General features: G+C 41.4%; 1 long non-coding RNA gene across 2 annotated transcripts in view; it reads left to right on the top strand.

Moving 5' to 3' along the window:
* The window catches only part of LOC104909634 (uncharacterized), a 38,153-nt gene extending 26,051 nt beyond the window's left edge, over nt 1-12,102 (top strand). Inside the window, exons 6-8 of one of the 2 annotated variants that reach the window (XR_792476.4) lie at nt 7,442-7,575; nt 8,214-9,092; nt 11,722-12,102. This is a non-coding gene — a long non-coding RNA (uncharacterized LOC104909634). Of the gene's footprint in view, nt 1-7,441; nt 7,576-8,213 lie in introns of both variants that reach the window. The other variant, XR_014882094.1, reaches the window with a different exon arrangement.
* The last annotated feature ends 2,838 nt before the right edge of the window (nt 12,103-14,940 follow it).

Raw genomic sequence — 14,940 nt, 5'->3', positions numbered from 1 at the left:
TTCAGTGATTTTACTTTTGTGTCTCAAACTCCAGCTTTTAAAAATGTGTCACAAACCTAAAAGGCGGGACTTTTTGCCCATTCATAGCAGTTTACACTGAGCTTTTTTTTCATGGCTATTTGGTCTAAAAGGCTGAAAATAAAAACATATTGTTCTGAGCATTGTGCACAACTTTTCCAGACAGGGAAAAGAGAGATTTTTATGACTTAAGAAAGCAGAGTTCCCAGAGGGCTGCTCTGCTTTTCTTCCACTCTTCCCTTTAGGATTTTCTGAAAACATTTCACTTACTTTTGACTCCGGAGTGCATTTATAGGCTCTTATTTTTAGGAGTTTGTATGTACCTCCCGTGTGCAAGCTCCCTGCCTTCTGCCTGCTTTCCCATGCTGACAGAGTTATAACAGCAATCTTCTTTATGCACACTCACTCAGATGTCACTGAAGATTCAAAGAGATGGGGGTGCCTGTACTTCTTTTTCTTGTTTCCCCTTCCTAGCTGCTAGGCAGGATTTTTTTCTCTGCCTACAATGGCTAAGATTGAGTTTTTAGTCTCCAGGAGAAGTCCTGGGGGGGAGAGGAGCCCTCAGAGGGGCCTGCTTCTGCCAGGAGCAACCCCTCATACAGCAGGCACGTGGGCAGTGAAGCTGAGCTGTGGCCCACAGCTTCCTCACCACACCCCATGTTCCTGTCCTGGCCTGGGCTCACGTCGACAAGAGGTCAGAAGCTTTGAGGAAACGGAAGTCTCTCTGTCCATCAGCTCCCAGGAGCATCCCCCGGCCTGTGCCCTTCTGTCACTTCCCAAAGCAGAAGCAGTACAGCAAGGTCTGAGAGGGCAGGACATGCCTTTGTCCACTCCCTTATTATCCTGAACAGCTGAGTTGGAGCCACGCACACCCTGTGGCCTCAAACAGCAATATTAATTTTAAAAAGAAAGTCCTGCTTTTGATTGGCTGTGCCAACTGTTTGACAGCACAGCTTTCCAGCAACTCAGAATTTCTTGGTAAATAGGGTATCGTAACAAAATAGGGAACAGGAACATTACTTGAAGACTGAGATTTAAACTGGGAGGGCCAAATTTACCTTCTTAGTTGCACCTAAATTAATGATCTAATTTTGTAAACAAATCAGAACCTAGGCAGCTGCTGGTGGATTTCTTGTAACTGTTTTAGAGAGTCAGATTATGTTTTTCGGATGCATATGCTATATAAGAATGATAGCATGATAGCCTATTCTTAGGGTATACTTTCGTTCATTGCTAATTTTTTTTTGACCTATCAATCTAACTAGTAAATATACAAATGCTTTGAAACTTTAACCGCATAAAAACTCTATTGCACTCAACAGAAGGGCATAGCATGTATTTCTTGTTCAACACAAGCCTTGATAAGATTAATTATCAAGTAACTATTTACTTTGCAATATTTCTTGTTTTAAGCTGATAAGTTTCCCTATCAAACTAAGTTCTTGCATATTTAGTGTCTTCTTAGAAGTATGATTTCTCTAAACTAATAGGTTATTTAAGCCTTAATTCCCTGTTATATAAATGTTTTGTTAAGGCTAAAGCTTAGTTATTTAACTGATAAATCTTTTAGTCTGCTTAAAATAATTCTTAAACATTAAAGCTGATTGTAACGTTAATTAAAACCAGTGGTTGAAGGCAAGAACACTGTCTACACCTTTGTAAAGGAAATTAATACATTTTTAGTTAGAGTTGCAAGCTGTAGAAAGCGTGGCAGATGTGTAATCTTTCTTTTATATCCAGAACTGGGTTTTTCAAATGCAGAATATTGTATCAACGTAGCAGTTACTACTAATCCGTGGATGACATACCAATAGACTGGTCCTTAATTTCGCATACCTGTACCCACTTTGGAAAGGCCCTGAACTTCAGAAAGATGGAAAGAAAATTCACACACCAAAAGCAGGGAGCAGATATAAACTGGCGGTGGATAAATTAAGACTGGAATTTAGAAGAGGATGGTGTCTTGGATTCAGAGCACAGAAATTCAGTGGTGGCCTTACAAGGAAGTAATAGGGCCAAAATGCTCCATTCTGTGAAGGTGAAAGTTGATAATGAGATGATGTGGGGTTGCTTTTAAAAATACTGTTGACCCCATCTAGCCCTGGGATCTTGCCTTATCGTCTTTGTTCATATGCAGTGGTAGGAGTTCAGCCTCCTCTTGTGTTAAGCTTTCACCTACGTGGGCATAATAATTGGGAGAACCAACCTATAACTCTGTTACCAGCACAGGGCAGGAATGCAGATGGATGTCAGTGCTGAAAAGCTTTAGGATTGCACAATTCAGGCATACAATTCAGGCACTCAGAATAGGGAATTCCAGGTGTAAATCTGCCTGCACAACTTTAATTGACATTTTGCCTGGTGCAGGTGCACACTGCACCTCATTTGTATTCCAGCTCCCCTGATTCAAATGACATTTTTTGCTGGTTTGAAACTTGAGTATATTGGGGAGGAGAGTGTCCCCCTTCTCTTATTTCCCTGAATGCATTTCCACTCACCATCCTGCAAGTTTCAGCACTGCGTACCCCCTTCCTTACATGGCCTCTCTCTCTGCCTTCTCCTGGGCCACCCACAATTTTTCCAAGGCTGCGCATCCCCCTCCTTTTTATTTCTCCTTATCTTTGTGACTTGAAACCAACCTGTGGAGGTTGCAGTGATGTGCTGGGGCTGAGCAGAGCCATGGTGGGAGGGTGCAGCCTGGCACCTGCTGAGCCCTAGCGCCCGAAGCACGAGACTGCACCTGCAGGATGTGTGGGAACCCTGCAGCTCTGTAAGTGCCTGCACACTTGAAGTCTGCTGTGGCTAATTAAACCCTTTTCCAGCACACCAGAGGAAAAAAACAAGTAATATCCGTCAGCCTCTTGCCACCCAAACTGCAGCATGCATTAGAAAGTCCAGCATCAGCTTCACTTTCCCTGACTTTTCCCCTGTGTGAAACAGGGGTACAGCTGTGTCAGTCTGTTGTAGTCTATAAAGGAAAAGTGTTGCATAGGTGCGAGTATTATTAGCTGCTTAATAGAACTAGACAGCACTAAAAATGAACCTGGGGCAGATGGGGTGCCATAGCAGTGTCAGTTAAAACCCAGTTAGCTGTGGAGTTATTGCTGAGAACTACTAAAGTGCAGGGCACAAGTAATTGCTGTAGCATTCCTGTAACTCTGTCAGTAGTTTCTCTCTAGCAGAGTCACATACAACAGAGACCATAGAGTTTCTCTACAGCTACAAAGATTGATTTTTGGCACACGTTTTTCAAGTCTTTCAGGAAAAAAAAAAAAAAAAAAAAAAAAAAATTGAACAGCTGAGCTGCTCTTATACAGCTTTCTCCTTCTATAGCCCAGCAGAAAAATTTCCTGACAGACTGCTATGTTCTTTTGTACTACTTGGAACTCTTGTCAGTGCAATTTTTCCATACATGTAAGTTTTCCTGAGTCTAGATGACAAGGTCAGTTCTTGTCACCAGGAAAGCCAAGAGATGATTTCCTATCAAGATACAAGCTTAGTATAAATACATCACCAAAACTTTCCTGCTTTATTTCAGCTCATGGAGGAGCAGCCATATGCAGACATGGCTGGTTTGTGGTCCCTACAGTGCTATGAAGGGTTGAGAGGTGTGAAAATCTTCAAGACTAAGTTGGGAAAGTCTTTGAGGTTTTGTGAGAGAACTTCTGAGGGCTGACGAAGTAGTAGGATGTGCGGAGTTATACAGCCACCCATGGTGCAACTGCATCCAGTTCCAGGAACTATCTTTTACCAGGCTGTTTTCCTCCTTCTTTCCACTGTTACCTTTCAATACAGTACCAAAACCCGTTCTCCTCTGGCTATGTAATGTCTCGTAAAACAAGGTGCTTGGTCAACTCGGCAGTTTGTAACAATGAAACTGGCATATTTAACTTGGAGATTTTTTTTTCTAGAGAGGCCTTGTTTGTTTGTGTTTCAGCTTTCCACCTGCGACTTCTGCATCCACAGGCTACCGCTATGTTCCTACTGAATTTCAGAGTTTTGGTCCCAAGTAGCACTGGGAATGTTGTGCCTAAGCTTTAATCTGAAGGGGTTTTTATTTTTACAGTGTTGTAGTAATGTCTGTATTCAGAAATAATAAACTGAATACTTTTCTATTGTACCTAGAGAGGTAATATTGTACCAAAAAATCTGTACTGATTTTTCCTAAAGGAACTTGGAAACAAAACAGTATGGCCATTGTATTTCAAACATTAGAGCAATTGTTTAGTACATGTGAAGCAACCCTAAATTTCCATGTCAGAACATGGTGCCAACTCTGAGGCTCTGTAAATTATGATACTGTAGGCATGCACATGTTTAAACAAGTGCTTTCCTATCTTGGGGTTATATAATCGTATTTATATATACTGTTTGGAAAAGCCAGACAACATTCTAAAGTGATAAAAAGGAACCGAAAACATATGCTTATTTTCTACACCATTGTACTTTTGAAGCAATGCAAAACCTCTTATGGTGCTTGGCTCTTTTTCTAAATATATTGGCATTTGTTAGATATAAATGCTAATGATGCTTATTCTTGCATATCATAAAAAGCTGTAGGTAGGAATCAAGAGGCCTAGTAAAACAAATGCAGATAAACAAAGAATAATTAATTGCCTACAGTTGAAAGTACATTGCACTATAGCTTGCATTACAACAGTACACTCATAAACCTGTGACTACATTGCAGAGTTAGGCAGCCAAAATATTACTGTAACTGCATTTCAATAGACTACCTAGTGGCTGAACCTACTACTGAAAGTCAGGAGAATATATCTCATCCTCTGTGATGCCTAGACATCATCAGCTTTATTTCTGAAGATATCCTGGAAAATGGAACTGTGAAAACATTCCAAGAGCTTCAGCGGGATTATTGTCTATGACAAGATCCTCTTTGACAATACACAGACCTTGGTGCACATAATACCTGATAAAAATCAAACCTCATCATTGGGACCACTCTGCTTGCTGTGCACAGTATTTCAGTGGATTTAAATTATGTGGAATCAGCACCATCAGAGATGAAAACTCACAGCTTCTCACCCACACACTCAGTTCAAGTGTTCGTTGTACTTTCAAACATGTTGCTTTCTTATTTTTCAAAAAAGGTTTCCCATGTGCCATAATACATAGCCCTGGAAGATGCTGTTCATTGTACTCTGTTTCCCTTTATGGACAAAACAGATTACCCTCTGAGATACTATTTCCGATTTAATTATAAAAATAAAAATATGTTTTCCTATAATATTTATTATTCTTCTTGGAATTACTATATGGAAACAATGGCTGTATAGAATAGTTAAGACACTGTGCGAGATTAATTGATTGTGGGATCAGCAGTATGCTCAAAGAGCATTAGCTTTCCCCAAGATAAGAATATTATTGCAAATTAGAAGAGGGCTGTAACAGGCAGTGCTGGCCCTTGAAACCGAGCTCTGTGTACACCCCCACACCACTGCTGATTTCAGTCTAAGCCTTATGCACTGAAGCACTGTGGAGGATGATCATGCGACCAGTGTAATTCCTTAATGCGTGTGTGACCAGATAGCGTAAGAAAAGAAGAGCATCTCCCTACAGTGAAAGATATTTGTTAGACTGGTAGCTGCTGAGAAATAATCTATGTGAGAAACTTAAAAGGTAAGCACATTGTTTTGATTAGAGAGCCAGACCTAGGAAAACAGCGAGAGGAAAGCTAAGCGTTATGGGAAAGTGAAGAAAGAAACTGCAGAAGGAAAAGACGCAAAAAGTTTAGTTTGTGACTGAAGAGGGCTTTTGTTCTTGTTAGTATTAGAAATTAGTATTCTTTTCAGCTATAAAATACAATTAGGGTTATGTTGATCTTACTTTGCTGAAACAAGGAGCTGGACAGATTCTGGAGAAGTGTGTGACTCATGGAAAGAGTAACTAGCAAAGAACTTGCTTGACTTGAACTCTTGCTATAGAGATTTTATTTACCCCAGGGGAAGGGTGAAAGTTTCCAGTTTGGCATAGAGCTAAACTACTTTACCAGTGAGAGAGAACTCAAAGCCTCCTTTGCTGAGAAGATAAACTTTCATGTTACAGGATAAGGGCTGACATGTGATGAAGAGTAGTACACAGCAAGAGAAGAAAAAGATGCCTTAAATCGTCTTTCTTTTAAAACTAGTGAAAACTAGCTAATGGAGTGCTCAGCATATATATATAGCATTTAACTAGGTGGTCACAGTGACTTCTTTTCAATACCTAAGACAAACCATTACACATCTATTTACAGGAGACTTTTACCAAACAATAATAATAATAAAAAAATGCTCCCTGCTTTGAGGAACAGAGAATCTGTTATAGCTTTTCAGCACTGTTCTTTTCCATGAAAAACTCAGAGAATTCAGACAAAACACTTTTTTGAGTTTTATTCCTAATGTGAATCATAAGCCACCTGTCTGTAAACAACACTTAAGTGCGCTTCAAAATTTTTACTGTAGAAACATTTGGAAAGAGCTAAATTCCAGAAAACTACTTGCTAAAGAGGGGTTCTTTATATGCAAATTCAGCCTCAGCTAATCCGTACAAACATGTTCTAATAGAAAGGAGAGAAGCATACTTACCAAAGCTGCTGATCAGAGCTCTTTACAGCAGTCTAAAATATGCATAAATTAAGCAGAACTCTCCAGTTTCTGAACAGAGCAGAAGGTAAACCTCATGTACTGCTTGCCTTGGGGGTCACAGAGAGAGAGAGATAACATGAGATTTGGATGCAGATTCCAAACAAACACTTCTAATAAATGAGTTATGAATATGGAGCTGCTTCTTTTTTTTTTTTTTATAAACCCTACCTCCAAATATGACGAAATAATTAAACTGTTGTTGTGGATCTTTTGTTCAAAGTAACTAGATCTTTGTGTAGCTTTATAAAACAACTTTGTTCAGTCTGATTGTCTTGTCACATCACCTAGATCCTCTCTGCACTAAAAACAATACTTGAATTATTTAAGAAAAAAATCTCCATCAACATTCAGTTTGAAAATAATAGAACAACAAGTAGCAGGAATTCAACGTGTCAGCCCTATCTTTGAGCAGGACTAAGTTATTCAGTAGAAATCTATTCTAGACTGTGAAAGATATGTGATAAAAAAGATGATGAACTGGCTGAAGAACAGCTGTACAGTTATGGATTGCAAACGCTGCTTTAAATGATGAAAAAGAAAATACCAGTATTTGATGAACTGTACTGTAAAGAATCACAAAAGATTCTTATAGATCCTGAGAATGTGACATAGTATTTAAGCAAAACTGGTGAACACTCAAAAAAAACCAACTCACCATTGTTTTTGCTGATCAATGCTAGGGACTTACATATGGTCCTTGTTCACGTTCTCTCTATTGGAGTGGGTTTCTCTCAGTTTCAGTAGTTGGCAGTCATAATGTCTCATTTTCGCAATTGCAGTTGCTGTTAAATCAACTCTGCTTGAAAAACTCTTGCAAGTTACCTCACTGGGAATCATCAAACTTGCCATTTTGGAGAATACAGATCATTGTCAGCCATAGATACGGCCTCACAGAAAATAAGAGACACTGCAGGTAAGTCAGCTTAGAAGGAGTATAGGAATTGCTTGATCTTAGGTCAGCAATAGCCATCAATGTGCTTAGAACAGAAATAGACGAGAAGCTTTTGTACAAATATTGTTGTTCCTTTTTTCTTCAGATTACATCTTTTCAGTTCAAGATTGTACATACTCTGATAGGTGAAAGCTGTGCCCCCTGAAAGTTCTATGCTTGTTTTGAAAGAAAAAGACAGAAACACTTTTTTTTTTCCAACCTGAAAACTGTAAGCTTTAGTACAAAAGCTATTTGCTATCTTTTAAGCAAAGGTAGCAAATTCATCTATGCATGGATCTTGAATCTAGAGGGTTTTTACTGTGTGCTGCTGAGTAAAACTCAACAAAACTACAATGAGAAAAAAGGGCTACATCACCCAAGAGCATTTGCTCTGAATGTCTGCTTTCCTGGATGACTGTAATCTGTAAAGAGAATGGCTTTTCTCTTTGCAGTCAGCTACATGTGATTCAAACAAAAATCTCTCAGACCTTTTACCACTGAGGCACATCATCAAGTTATTTCCAGATTGGAATGCAGATGTGTGTAGCTGAGATTCTGTGCATGCTGTTCCTAACTGCTGCTTGTGATGTTTCATTGCCCTGTCAATCTGTGTTTTCTAGTGAATCAGCCCCCAGACGTATCACAGGTCTGCATTTGCATGCAAGAGGCTTCTGAAGAGACCTTCAGTACAGCTCTGCGGAGACACCGCCTGTGCTGGGGTGAGGAACCCCCTGGCAGAAGTGAGTGAGTGCGTGAACAAGGGGAGGAGTGAAAGACTGCCTGTCAGGTGAGCTCCCTTTGCTGGCAATGAGGAGCTGTGGTTGAGTGACTCACTGGCTGGCCGTCACGGGAATGTCTGAGAGCAGGACGATGTGGGCATGCTGCGGACAGACCACAAGCCATGCACTGTTTAGATTCATCTGCTACTGCTTTAGGGAATCACAGCAAATTACGATGGCAAGCTTAAAACAACCTGGAAATTATAAAACTTTATTTTAAATCCAGGGTGAATACAAATCTTATCATTTTCATATTCATCCTTTATTCGGCCTCTATGCTCTGAGCCCAACAAAAAGCTGCAAAACTGCCTATCACCAAGGAATGGAAAAAGGATCTCATGACACGACAGACTTTGAAGCAGGTTAAAGCCTTCACATGAAGTACTCTACATTCCATAGTCTTCATCTACATTCTTCAATCCAAAGACAAGTAAAATCAGTAAGAAGTCTTTCCACTGCTTGCAGCTCATTGAGATTGAAGCCTTTGGATCACTTTTTTATGCTGCTGCTCCACCTATTTGTGGGGTTGTGCATGCAGTTTACATGAACACACTCCTTCTTGCTGAAAACTGCTAGGCAGGTCCTTCTGTCATTGTCTCCATGTCACTCCAGCCCAGGACTTCTTGCTTCTGCCCTGGAATGTAGCAGCATCTGAGCTACTGCTATGTATGCTTAGCTTGCCTCAAGAAGAAAAACCTTTCATTAGGAATCTAACATAAGGTTTGTATGATGACAACTTAAGTCACTGGCTTCCTCTGACCTCCTCATGCCTTTGTTTAGCCCAGAGTCTTGCAGGCTATTTGGGACAGCTACAGTTCAGCAGCTCTACAGGAGCTCAAAGAAGTCATTCACATCGCCTTCATTTGTCCTGTTGTAAACTATGTTTTAATTGTTTTTAAGCCCCTACCAGGCCCTTCTTGTCTGAGCCCCTTAGTTACCAGGTCACATTCAATCTTCTCTGATATAGACAAAGCTTTGTACTGGTTGAGCTTGCCTCTCTACAGTATGCTTGCGTTACAACCAGCCTTGTGGCAAGATCAGTTCAGACTGTGCTCAGCACTGCGTTTAAGCCCAGGTGTTTAACTTTTCACTGGGATCTGATTCATCCTTTCTGGAATAACCTAGCTCTTCTGGTCTCCTCTAGTTCACAAGTTCCTACCCCACTGCAGCCTGCAGCAGGGGGCCTTGCATACCATTACCCTGCAGGCCTACTTTCCTGAAACAGGTTTCTATCCCACCCAAAATGGGCACAAGCTTTGTCTGTTTTTGCCTGAGGTTGTTAGGCACAGTGCCACAACTTGGCATATGCTCAGAGGGTAACTGAGACTCCTCAGAGGTCCTTTGGCTAACTCCTCCTCAGAGCAGGGTCAGTGCCCAAGCATCCTGATGCAAACCTCAGACAGACACATTACAGACTGACATTAAACACCTCTGCAGACACCTTTTACTATTGGAGAAAAAGTGATGGAAATGAAAGACTAGCATTTTTCTCCCTACCTCCTTTTTTTTTTTTTTTTTTTTTAAGTTTGTAATTTTCATTTCACCACCTTCCACCACAAACTTTGAAAGAGCAGCAGACAGAGGAACCTATACACATACTCACAACCTCTGACACTGGTGTGGCTGGAAGCTGCTCCAAGTATATCATTAAAAGTAGTATTCTGCCCTTTTTTTAATCCAAAGAACCAGAATCTGCTGTTCTGTGTGCCTAGCTGGTCTTTGAACAGTTGTTTACTCTAATTGTCGACCTCAGATTCTACTTTTTAGCACAGCAGTCTGAGCAAGGCTTGTTTTCTCTCTGTGATCTAGAGAGCAGGGCCCCAGGCTGCCCAGCTAGGGTCATCCCAAGCTGATGGGGCCTGCTGGAAGCTAAGCACAGGCAGTGACCTTTGACGTCATTAAGTAGCTGCTGCAGTCATGGGTGCTTTTCCCATCAACCATGGCTCCTCTTTCCTTCGTCTCAGACTGCTTCCATGTACTTCTCATCCCTTCCACTAATGCTGATGGGCTTGTCTGCCTGGATTATGTATAATTACGAAAACTTTAAGACGTTTCAAAGCTAATTCAAGTCAGGAGGAGCTCTATTTTGCCAATATGAAGCTTTTTCCTTCAGCTTTCATACATCTGAGCAGCATATAGTGTAACAGTGAAAAACCAGGATCCACTGCTAAAGTTTATTTTTGTAGAGGTTAGTGTTCTTGGCATATGACATAGCCATGCTGCGAGAGTTTTCAAATATTAGTTGTAATATTTACTTTGCTTTTGTGAAGAATGTGTTAGTTTAAACATGTCTTCTCCTGAAAGTAAAGTGAAATAGTTAAATGTATTTTTTCAGTTTTATGGTCCTTTCCACCTAATTTCCTCTGTAGTTTATTTATTTTCAGTGTACAGGGCATTGCTCAAAGAAACAAGTAATTTGTGAGGAATAGTACATTTTAAAAGTTCAATGGGTATTTTAATTGTTTTGTAGACAAGAAATATTTATTTCCCTGAGGGGGAAAATAATTGTAACAGCATAGTACGGAGATTTTCATATCTTGAAAAAAAATCTTGTATTTCTGAATCAATTATTTTATGTGAGGGTAACTGTGAAACTGCCAAATATCCCAGTAGAGATTTCTGCTAGTTCAGGAAAATGGAATTCAAGACTATGCAAATCTGTGCATCTAATTTTAGTATGACAGTTATGTCAGCAACTTGAAAATAAGCCAAATCCTACTTGCCTTCAGCATTTTGCTGGATATGGCAGTGGTCAATAGTGACAGACTGGCATTAGATTTTTGCCAAAATGAATCCAAATTTCATTGTGACTTAATGCCCACCCCCCCCTTAAAAAAAAAAAAAAAAAAAAAAAAAAAAAAAGTAGTCCTTATAGCAACCTCTTTTGAAAGTAGTCTAAGGGGAAGGATGATCAGTACCTTGACTACCGTTAGACTGTCTCCTTTTCCCATCCACACTGGACTACCTGTGTGTTAATCTGACCACTTCAGACACCGAATCCCACACAGAACCCATGTTGTTCCAAGATGTGAATTCATATACAGAGCAAGCCGTAAGTCTCATCATAAAAGCTCGTTCATCTCTGAAAAGCTAGTCTGCTTCAGGTGCTTGTGATTCCCAATTGGGAAAGCTGGTATCATTCATCTCTTGGCATGTTTGTACTGCGTCTAATGCAACAGAACCATGATCCCAGTGGGGAAAGGAAGACTTCTTTCTGAGGAGGAGATGGGGAAGGTGCTACAAAGGTGCATTTATGATAGCATGTTGATGGAGAGGAAAGCATAAGAGTGTTTACCCAAGGTAACATAATGTGAGTTGCCCTCAGACACAAAAGGATTTATCGTTACAGATTCACGAGCCATGGAAGAGGGCCACCAACAGTGAATGGCTTCAGCAAAGTCAAGCCGCTTCTTTCCAAGGCTTCACACATTAGTCCACGCTGAGTCTGACCATTTGAGTTCCTTAGAAGTGAATGTAAATGCCTACATGAAGCCCAAGCAATCTGGACTTTTTGTGAAACATTAATATGTCCTGAGTGGTAGCACTCAGGAACTGCTGACCATGGAGTAAACACAGTTTCTGCCTGAAGGCCGGAAGGTACAGTTCTGTACAGAAAATACTTCATAGAAGTTGTATTACCATCAGCATGGTCTTGCTCTGGAAATCTACTTAATCTATGTATTTAGAGTCATGTGCGTTTTAGTGATGTAATAAAGGTCAGTTAATTCTTTTCCCTACTCCGATGACAGTAAGGTTAAGCTGTTCACTTTCATTCAAAAGAAATACCTTCTTGATTAGAGTAACATATACATCTAGGAAGCTGTGGCTAAAGGTACAATTTAACCTACAACATACGGGGACTTTTTTGCAGATACTTGAATACACTGGAAACCGATTGCCAGCTGATTTTCAGTTCACAAGAAATTGTAGAGTCTGCTTTTTCCCAAAAGTTTGGAGTAATATTATTGAAGCTTGTGGGCCCTCGCTACTGTAAAAGTGCTTTGTAGCCATAACTAGGGCTGGTCAGAGCATACAAGTCAAACCCTCACATGTATCATGAGCTCCCAACTCCGCTTTCCTTGCAGGCCTCCTGACCAGTGGGTGTAGACAAGCACCAAGACCTCTTGCTGGCCTTTTAGTGCAACACACTGGGAACTTCTGATGGTTCAGCTGCTGCCTGGCTAACCTGGACATCAGGTCACAGGAAGATGCTATGGCACTGCTGCGTATCATAGAATCATAGAATCACCAAGGTTGGAAAAGACCCACAGGATCACCCCGTCCAAACATCCACCAATCACCAATAGTTCTCACTAAACCATGTCCCTCAACACATTGTCCAAACATTCCTTGAACACCTTCAGGGTCGGTGACTCCACCACCTCCCTGGACAACGCATTCCAGTGCCTAAATGTAAGTCTGTGATCAGCCATGCTTAGGTCACTTCACCCTCAACATAGCATGCATATACCCTGCAGCCTCCTGCTAAGGGCTTGGCAAACCAGGGTCCCAGGCCCACAGTCTGTGAGATACAAGGCCACAGTCCTGTCCCCTTTGTTTGCTGAGAAAGAATTGTGAAGGTTTGAGCGCTGCCAGCTTTGTTCAGAAGGCTTCTGCACACACCTCATGGAGCTGGTCCCAAAGTAATAAGAATGAAACAAGTGTATATGGTGGCTTAGTCTCTCATTTTAGTTTGAGTAGTATTATTTTGGTTCTTACTGCAGATACTGTCACCCTCACACTTGTTCATTAAGTCTCTCTTGTTCATTAAGTGTCTAACCCTGCCATCCTGTCATCAGCAAGCTCATGATGTTCCAGCCAGCTCAGCCCACCTCAGCCAAACCCTCACCACAGAGCACCCAAAGCACAGCCTCTCTGGTGCAAGCTGTACAGACTGAGGACCCTTCTCTATGTTTCTCTTCAGACGCAAATCAGAAGGGGAGAGGAACAGAAGTGGTGTAGCTGGCAGGTGGTGCAGGATGCTAACTCCTGCATCTAATAGCACGCCCATTGATGCCTTTTCTTTCGGAGGTGGCAGGCAGCCAGAGGAGTTTTCTGTCTTGCAGATACACTTTGCTCAAGGAGCTGTAGTAAATTATTGGCTTGTTTCTGAAAGGGCAGCACCCAGCCATTTGGTGCTGATTAGATGTGTGTCTTGGTCTTTGGAAGCAGGAACTTCTATATGCTAAAAAAAATTTGAGCTGAGCTTTAGACTGCAGCAGCAGTTCACCAAGGTTCTCTTTTTAGCTCTTAGAACTTCTGTGGTCAACTCAGTGTGTTAATGCAGCCAAACCAGGTCCCTAACTCCTAAACTTTCCAAAGCTGGGAAGGAAACAAAGTTAAAAAAAGTGACCAAAACCAAACAGACAAGAAATATGTGGATTTCCTTGTAAGAGGGGGGAAAAAAAAAAAAAGAGAAGACGAAGTTTGATCTGCTATGTGAATTTATGAGGAAGGCTTGATCTTAACCAATTAATCTCAGCTAATAGTTAGAATTTTTTCAGTAACGTTTCTGAACCTAGATCATTTTTTGCAAAGCATCCACCTTTGTGGATCTGTTTCTCTTGCGGTCCCTCACCATTTGTTGTACAGTAGCCAGTGATACACCGCCCTTGCCCTCTATGTGACGTGACTTAAAACCCACATTTCTTAAAAGCAACTGGCTCCTGCTGTGGAATGATGCAGCTTTTGCCCTCTGTACAACAACCCCAGCCACACAAGTAGTTGTGATCTCATGCCGGAAAACTTCTGAAGGACAGCGGCCTTGTGCAGAGCAACAGTCCCGAGTGCCACATCAGTGTCACGCTGCTCACTCAGTCTTCTCACCACTTCTCTGGTTTCAAGGTATCTTTTTGTTCCCTGAACACTAAAAATATTTAGCGTGCCTAGGATTGACAGTAACTATCCTTTGGAAGTGTGAGTTCAGCTGATCAGGATGTTAAAGAAAACACCGCAGATGCATGCGTTCGCCAAGGGAGGAGGCAGCGGTCTCAGTAGTTAATTTCTGAGTTATTTTCAAGGTGGATCTACTTTTAAGCTTTATCTCGGTTTCCTTCCGAACCTCTGGAGTTCAGGCTCTGTTGTAGTCCCGTGGGGATTTTTGAGCCCCCGGTGCCATTTTCTCCTCAAACAGCTCAGGGCACTGAGGCACTGAGGCAGGAGCCTTTGTTGTCGATGTGGCTCCCTTACGCTGTGGCTACAGTGAGCTCCCATCTCTCATCTATTTAAAACATCTATTTTAGAGCAGTTTAAAATAGATGAGAACTAAGGAGGAAGGGACTGCTGTGCTCTTAACTCCGGCTTTTGCCTGGAATCCTGTCAATGCGAAACCCTCCTGCTCCCCGTGCTGGCTCTGCCAATGGCGTTTAAGAGGAAAATCTCATGGGTTTGGAGGCAGGGTCAGTGTCCTTAAAGCTCTGGAAAGGAGCAGAGGAGGACCTGCGGAAGAAGACCTGGATTCCAAGCTGCTGCATTCACAAGCTGTTTGATTCTCCGAGAGGTTTATTTTGTGGGGAAAGAACTCAAACGCATCAGATTCTGAGTATTTTCAAAGATGGACTCTTCACGG

The sequence above is a fragment of the Meleagris gallopavo genome, chromosome 2 (genome assembly GCF_905368555.1).
Source record: "Meleagris gallopavo chromosome 2, MGAL_WU_HG_1.1, whole genome shotgun sequence".
Taxonomy (NCBI): domain Eukaryota; kingdom Metazoa; phylum Chordata; class Aves; order Galliformes; family Phasianidae; genus Meleagris; species Meleagris gallopavo.
Note: the sequence above shows the minus strand (reverse complement) of the source record. Positions and strands in the feature narration are given on the sequence as shown.